This window comes from Miscanthus floridulus, chromosome 6, assembly GCF_019320115.1.
Source record: "Miscanthus floridulus cultivar M001 chromosome 6, ASM1932011v1, whole genome shotgun sequence".
Lineage (NCBI taxonomy): Eukaryota > Viridiplantae > Streptophyta > Magnoliopsida > Poales > Poaceae > Miscanthus > Miscanthus floridulus.
The window spans coordinates 58,162,972-58,171,923 of NC_089585.1; positions in this window are offsets into that span (position 1 = coordinate 58,162,972).

Below are 8,952 nucleotides of genomic sequence, written 5' to 3' on the forward strand. Positions count from 1 at the left end.
GCATCGGCTATTTTGTGCTAAAGGCGATATGAACAATATCGGCTATTCTCAGTCTTATTTTTTTTAGGCTAAAGGCGATTTTCCCTTTATCGGCTTTTCTGATCTATATTCATGAACCAACCTCAACACTGGGGTAATATTTCTTAAGAAATCTTCCATTGATAGCTCTGGTAAACTCCTCCCCAAATAAAGTCTTCAATATGTATGCATTGCCAGGTACACATTCTACTATTCGGAAAGGACCTTCCCAATTTGGAGACCATTTGCCGAACGCTCTATCCTTTGTTCCAACTGGCAATATAGTTTTCCAAACCAAGTCTCCTTCTGCGAATTGCTTCAGCCTAACCCTTTTGTTATAATACTTGGCAACGCGTATTTTATTTTTCTCAATATTTTCCAATGCCTTGAGACGAATCAAATGTAAATCTTCCAATTCATCCATCATCAGATTCTTATAATCTTCTTCTACCAATTCTTTCTGTAACACAACTCGCCTTGAACCTGACCGTAATTCCCATGGTAATACAGCATGATGCCCATAAACCAGTTCATAGGGAGACGTTTGAGTGGACCCATGACAAGCCATTCGGTAAGCCCACAATGCTTCATTAAGAACCAAGTGCCATCTCCTTGGTTTTTCATCAATCTTCTTCTGGATGATTTTAATCATAATCTTATTTGATGCTTCTGCCTGACCATTAGCTTGTGCATAATAAGGAGAAGAATTATACAACTTAATCCCCATATCTTTGGCAAAATCACAGAATTCTGAAGAAGTAAACTGAGTTCCTTGATCAGTTGTTATAGTTTGAGGAATCCCGAATCTGTGAATTATATGTTCCTTAACAAAACTGATCATATTCTCTGACGTTACCTTCTTCAAAGGGATAGCTTCAACCCACTTGGTGAAATAATCCATGGCCAAGAGTACAAATTTGTGTCCCTTACTAGAAGGAGGATTGATCTGACCAATTAAATCTATACCCCATCCTCTGAACGGCCAAGGCTTGATTATGGGATTCATAGCAGACGCTGGAACTTTTTGAATATTGCCGAATTTTTGACAATTGTGACACCCTTTGTAATATTCAAAACAATCCTCCAACATTGTCGGCCAAAAATAACCAGTTCTCCTAATTATCCACTTCATCCGATAAGCTGACTGGTGTGCACCACACAATCCTTCGTGAACCTCATACATCACTTTCTTGGCCTCTTCTTGACTTAAACATTTTAGCAATACTCCATCGACGGACTTGTAATATAACTGATCATCAAGGAACACAAATTTGAGAGCTTTGTACCTGAGTTTTCGGGAAACTTTTTGAGATGGACCTTTCAGATAATTGGTAATTTCGTATCTCCAATCACCATCTACTTGATCAGTATTTAAAACACCTTCTCCTATAGCAAAAACTTCCCGACTCTCTCGATATCCAGAAGCAGCTTGAGCTAACTTATTTGCTTCTTCATTGTACTCTCTAGGGATATGATGCAAGGTTACTACCAGAAAATTCTTCAAAAGTTCTCTACACTCCTCATAATATTCTCTTAACACATTGTTCTTGCATTCATACTGACCACTCAGTTGATTAATCACCAACTCAGAATCCCCAAAGATTTCAACAGCAACGGCCTTTACTTCTATAAGAAGCTGAAGCCCTCTAAGCAACGCTTCATACTCTGCCTGATTATTAGTAACATGAAATTCAATAGGAACCGCATACTCAAAAGTTTTTCCTTGTGGGGAAATTAAGAGAATACCAGCACCACCACCTTTGTTGCAAGATGATCCATCGAAGAACAAGGCCCAAGGCACAATGCTTATCGCCTCAACAGAAAGATCCCGATGTTGGGTAATAAAATCGGCAATAATTTGACCTTTTACCGCCTTTGCCGATTCATACCTTAAATTAAATTCTGACAATGCTAAAATCCATTTGCCAATTCTTCCATTCAAAATTGGCATTGATAGCATATGTTTGATTACATCAAAACTAGAAACTACCACGCATTCGGCATTCAACAAATAGTGCCGAAATTTGGTACATGAGTAATACACACACAAGCAAAGTTTTTCTGTAGCCGAATACCTTGTTTCCGGGTCTAGCAGCTTTCGGCTAAGATAAGCTATGACTCTTTCTTTTCCTTCAAATTCTTGCATAAGGGCCGATCCTATCGTTAGGCTATCGGCCGCCACATACAACTTAAAAGGCTTGTCAAGTTGTGGAGGTACCAGCACAGGTGGTGCCTTCATATATTGCTTGATCTCATCAAAAGCCTTTTGTTGTATGTCACCCCATACAAATTTTTGATCCTTCTTGAGCTTTAATAAAGGAGAAAAGGGTAAAACTCTCTCTGATAGATTGGATATGAATCTTCTTACAAAGTTGATTTTGCCTAACAATGATTGTAATTCTGTGAGATTGGTTGGCGGCACAACTTTGTCTATTGCTTCCATGCTCTTTTTCCCAACTTCAATTCCTCCTTTATGAACTAAAAATCCCAAAAACTCACCAGCCGAAACTCCAAAGGCACATTTGTTTGGATTCATCTTCAAGCCATGCTTTCTTGTGCACTCCAGAGTCTTTCTTAAATCGGCTAAATGTCCTTCATGATTTCTAGACTTGACCACTACATCATCGATGTAGATCTCTACAATTTTGCCGATCAGCTCGTGAAAAATATAATTCATAGCTCTTTGATAAGTTGCACCGGCATTCTTTAACCCAAATGTCATGACTATCCATTCAAACAAACCAATATGACCAGGACATCTGAAGGCCGTTTTTGAAATATCTTCTATTGCCATAAAAATTTGATTATAGCCGGCATTACCATCCATAAAACTAATGACTTCATAACCTGCTGCTGCATCTACTAGTAAATCGGCAACTGGCATTGGGTAACCATCCATGGGAGTGGCCTTATTAAGATTTCTGAAATCTATGCAAACCCTCATTTTTCCATTTTTCTTGTATACCGGTACTATATTTGAAATCCACTCTGCATACTTGCATGGCCGAATGAAGTTTGCTTCTATTAATCTTTCAACCTCCTTCTTCACATCAGCCAATACCTCCTCTTTGTATATCTTCCGTGGAGGTTGTTTGTAAGGACGAAATCCAGGTTTAATGGGTAATCGATGTTCAACAATGGAACGATCCAATCCAGGCATTTCCGTGTAATCCCAAGCAAAACAATCTTTAAACTCTTTCAACAGATCTATCAACTTTGATTTATATTCTGGGTCTAACTTTGCACTAATATACATCGGCCTTGACTTAGAACCATCACCAACATCAATTTCTTCCAACTTATCAGCCGACATAAAACCACGTCCCAACTTTCCTTTGTTGCCATCGACAGGATTTCCCATTAAAAATTACTATGAGAGCCGACTGCTTGGATCGGCTGTTGGCCCTCGCTGAAAACATTTACAGGACCTTCTTTCCACACTTTTCCAGAGAAACAATCGACTGCCTTCATATTCCCAGTAGGTAGATTCTGTGGCAGCAACACTTACCGAATCATCAGCATGTACAACTTCAACGTCATCTCCAATCCATTGAATGAGAATTTGATGCATGGTTGAAGGAATGCAGCAATTAGCATGGATCCAATCTCTGCCCAAGAGTAGACTATATGCCCCCTTGCCATCAATGACAAAAAAGGTAGTAATCAGAGTTTTCGACCCAATAGTCAGCTCGACATGGATAGCACCTCGTGTATCGGAAGGGTTGCCAGCAAAGTCCCTAAGCACCATGTCAGTTTTCAACAATTCTTCATTAGTCATCCCAAGCTTTCTGAAGGTAGTATAAGGCATGATATTGATAGCAGCCCCTCCATCGACAAACATCTTAGTTAAAGGCTTGCCATTGACATATCCCTTTAAATAGAGTGGTCTCAAGTGACGATTCTTGATTGGTTTGTCAAAAACTAGCCTGCTGTGTTAATACAAGCTGAGCCATCAAATCCTGACATTCACTTTCATCAAAATCAGAGTACACCTCTTCTTGGACATCTTGGCTTTCGGGAGCTATAAACTCTGATGGGAGGAAGAAAGCCATGCAAGCATCAGCCGAAGGACCACATCCATCAGGCTTCTTCTTAGGACGCCATATTTGCTTTGTTTCGGTAACTTCCTGTTCCAACTCCCTATTCCTCAACCGTTGAACTCTTCTTTTCTGACTTTTCCTCAAACCTAGGAGGACACCACTGTCCTTTTTGCCATACGTATCTATAGGAATCAGCTCCTTCATCATGCACCCTATCATGAATCCAACCTTGACCTGCAAATCTTTTCCTTTGCTGATTCTCAAAATCATCTATTTCTAAGCGCCGATCATCTTCAGGAACCTTCGTTCCAAGTCTTTCATAGACGGGACGGCGGTTGACCCGAGATTGCCTATACTCGGAGTACTGAGCACTACACTCCGGACAATTATTCCTAGCAGGCAACCTCAAGCCTTCATTCCAACAATGCCTAAAGAATGAACAACCCCAATGAGACTGCTCTTGTTCTGTCATGTATTCTTCTTGCTCCCTTCGGTATACCTCTTCCTCATACCTCCGGTATTCTTCCATAAACCATTGCTTCTTATAGTATTCTTTCTCTTGCTCTCTCTGCCACTTGTTTAGCAAAATACGTGATGTAACTCTGGGTTTGGAAGTTTGACCTCTCTCGGTTCGGCTATTTTGAAACCGAACTCGTTGCTGCAGCTCTCTACTGGTGACTTGCCGATCCTGGGTCAACAGCACCACTTTCCTTTGCTCTATCAGAAGTCAACACCTTCATCTTGCCTTTACCTTTGAGATCATTGGCAGAGACCATATTCACAGAGAAAGAAATCATATTTTGTGGAAAGGGCTGATCATCAATTCTCATCTTGCCATCAAACTTCAAATGTCCCTCTTGGATAGCTTTCTGGATCCGTATTCTGAACACTCGGCAATCATTGATAGAGTGAGAATTAGTGTTATGGAAGCCACAATACTTTTTGTCTTTCACTCCTTCAGGACGTAGCATGGGATGTCCTTCTGGCAGCTTGATGCGTCCTTCCTTTATCAATAATGCAAAAAGCCTGTCTGCCTTAGTAACATCAAAATCATAGGTTCCCTTTTGTTGTTTCAACCAGCGTTGACTAACTTGAGTAGGCTCCTTTGCCCAATTCAACTCAGCTGCAGCTATCTCATCTTCATCAATATACTCAGTCGCTTCCTCCAGAAAACCTTGATACACCTCATTAGTGGCATTGTTCTTCTGAAAGCGATTATCTCTCTTGAATCCTTGGGCCTGATTACTCATAGCTGCTAAACGCTGTGCAAGTTGGCCAAGATCATCAAACTCCATGCCGAACAGCTTCTCCCTGATATTCGGCAACATTCCTGCTATAGCTATTCCAGGTAGTTGATCATCTGGTAAATTCAGAGAATAACACATATTCTTGGTCTCTCTAAACCTGCGAAGATATTCCAATGGTGTCTCATTTGTTCTCATCCTCAGACTCATGAGATCGACCAACTTCTTCTCATTAGTACCCGTGTAGAAATATGAATGAAACTTCTGCTCTAGTTCTGCCCACGTACCAATGGAATGAGCTGGTAAAGATGTGAACCACGTGAAAGCTGGTCCTGTAAGAGACAAAGGAAAATATCGAATCCTCCAAGCTTCATCTGAAGCAGCTTCTCCAAGCTGCATTAAGTACCGACTGACGTGCTCTATGGTACTAGTATCATCTTGACCAGAAAACTTGGTCAAATCCGTTGGAGGCTTCACCCTTGGAGGTAACGCCACTCTGTTGTACCACTCTGGATAAGGAGACTTGTATGAATAGGATTGATTTTTTGGCTTCAAGCCGAACTGATTCTGCATCATATCAGCCATCCTGTGCATCAAAACATCAATGTCTGAATCCTGATTTCCTTGTACTTGCACTCCAGAAGGCAATCCTGAAACACTCCTATACCCTGGATTTGGCACAGCATTGATAGCATTGTAATCAGTAAATTCTTGATACCCATCTCCATACATATTCTTCTGCAATCTGTTTGATGCTGGAGAAACTCTATAAGCCGAAGGTGGCACTTCTCCTGTAGTACCAAATGTTACCTGGCCATAGGTGGGATGGGATTGCTTTTCAGTGTGAGTCAATCCACCTATATTTGAAGTCGATGCTATTTCTTTTCCAACAGGCTTATCTTGATGCTTTGGAACATTGAAAAGTGTCGGTCCACTGAGTGGGCCAACATTTTCTTCAAAGTATTTATCAACCATTGGACCAAAAGTACTGATCATGATTGCCCGAAAAGTATTCAGAAAAGCTGTGTGATGGTTTGTCATGGTTTCTCCCATAGCTTTATAAACCAGGGCTGCCATCTTCTGAGCATCCTCCTCTTCAGTGTAATCAGTTTGATGTGGAAGAAGAACCCTTGGCATTGACTGCTTTTGAAACACTTTATTGCTCTTGTTTTTGGAAAAAGACATCAAACACTTCCGTTGGTATTGCTCACATGCTTGTAGCACTAAATCCCTGTAATTATCTGGCAATTCTGCCATGCTCACATCCAGAACATGATCATTGTTGATCTCAGACGCCATCTTGAACTAACAGATGGTCCCACCGGGCGTGCCAAAAAGTGTGTTGACACAAAATGTGACGCACTGTGCCTCACACACAGCAAGCCGGAAAGCGTGGCTTCAATTGGGCCCCCGGGTGCTTCGTGATCCGGAAACGTGCCAGTCAGTTTGACCTGAAAAAACTAACAAGGGATAAAACAGTTAAATGCCAAACCGGAACATGTCGGGTGAGACCAGACAGTTCCATATATACGGCCCTGAAGCCACTTACAACGACATACAGCTATAGGAAGCTGTCTGCCAACAAGTTTATAAACCATTCAGCTAATCGTAAAATGAGCACACGTAAAAATCCGATTGCTGAATGCATATGCATGGGAAGACATGTTTGAACAAGTGAAATTAATTATGAGTTAACGCATAACCAAGCTCAGCAGTCCAGCCGAGTTGGGGTCCATGAAGAAGGAACATGCAAATAAACACGATTAAACTAATCTAAAACCTGCATCTGCCGCACGACACCTAGTTTCGTTAAAGCTTAAACGTAATTAACAGGCATGAACCCACAACATGTGACAATCTAGATTAAAATAATTCAGCCATTATGAGCATGTTATCTATTTGCAAAGGTAATATGAAAAGCAATGATCATTGAAGCGCGAATAAAACCATAAAAAGGGCCGAACAATATTAATCTAGATTGGGCAGAAGTGTGTTACAAATATATAAAATATTTAAAACATGCAACACAGGATAACTTAATGAATCTATTTAGATTTTGCCGTATCTAATAGAGCCGATAACTGTCTTGCTTTCACTAAGCATATTGAGCAAACGCCTGCCGCACGGTGTCTACTCATAAACAAAGCATAAGCAAAGACTTCTTGATTGTCAAACAAAGATCCGCCGCACGACCATTGAAAACAAACAAGACTACTTGCATCACGTCTAAATCCACCGCATGATACTAAACATGATAACAAGGTTGTCGGAACTTACGGAGGTCGACGGATCGATGACTCCTCTCGAAGAACTCGACGACACGACAAAAGGACTCGAAGGTTGGCACGGGGCCGGTTGTATTGATTTGGTTGTGAACCCTTATTACAATGGTCGAGGGTCAATATTTATACCCTAGACAAAACACGAGTCCTAGAAGACTACGATTTACAAAGGAACTATTAAACAAACTTGGAAACTACGATTCCTTGCCCTAAACTCTCAGAGTCCTTTATTATTACAACTTTCATCTTTTCGATCGGCTTTGCCTACCATCTTCTGCTTTCCCGAATGGAGTCACCACCTTCTGGAGTAACCGACCGCATAAGTATTTAGCCGACCGCTCGTTTTGTTTGCCGAATATCCTTCTTCCCGCATGCAGGTCCACCTGTCATCCTCCAAAGTCGACCAAAATCCAGTGTTAACAGGAGGCTCGTCGGTGGAGGTGTAGTGGCAGCATAGCACCAAGCGACCGACGTGCACCCGTGGATGGCCTCAACTTGATCAAAGATAGTCCATGGCATCCCGTCCATGGAGGCAGCGGTCTGTAGTGGTAGCGGCTCTAACGATGGCGAGCGTCAGCGGGGGAGGCAGCCAGAGGAGGGCTAATCGGGCTCTAGCCATGGCTAACCGTGGCCGGCTATAGCCAGCAGCTGCTTGGCCATGGCAGCAAGTGGTGACGACAGACATGGCTCTAACGGTCGGGGCTGTAGGCGTTGGCACAGCCTGTGAAGTGACACGATGGAGGCAGCATGACACAAGGAAGGGGATGAGAGGCTAGCTGGTGCAGAGGTGGTGCGCAGCAACGACGCCACGAGCTCACGCTTGGCTGGCAATGGCGGGAGTGCTCTGGCGTGCATGTGCGGCGTAGAGGGAGAGCGCAAGGGAGGGAGTCGAGCGAGTGAGGGAGCACAGGCACATCCAAATCAAAGTGGCAGCACCAGCAGAGAGGCAAGCACAAGTGGCAGCAATGGTGGAGCATGGAGCCGTGCATGGCCGCCACACACAGGGCACACGTCACCCTTTGGAGCACTTCCCCAAGCGCGTGGTGGGCAACGGTGTAGCTGGCGTGGGAGGCGATTTTTGGCCAGTTACGGGCCGAATTGGACCTTGGGTCCAAAAGTAAAGTTGAAGCACATGAACTACTCTACATCTTTCATAAAGGACACTGAGTCATTAGAGAAACAAATTAATGAGTAATTAAGCCCAAATTTGACACTATCAGTGACTAATAAAAAATTAAGCATTTCTCTACTTGAGCTCGAATTACTTGGTCAAAACGTGGTCAAATTGATTCCAACTTTTTGTATGTCCTTCAAAACATATATTCCAACTTTTACTTTTGGCTCAGCTAGAGGTGTTTAACCAATTTT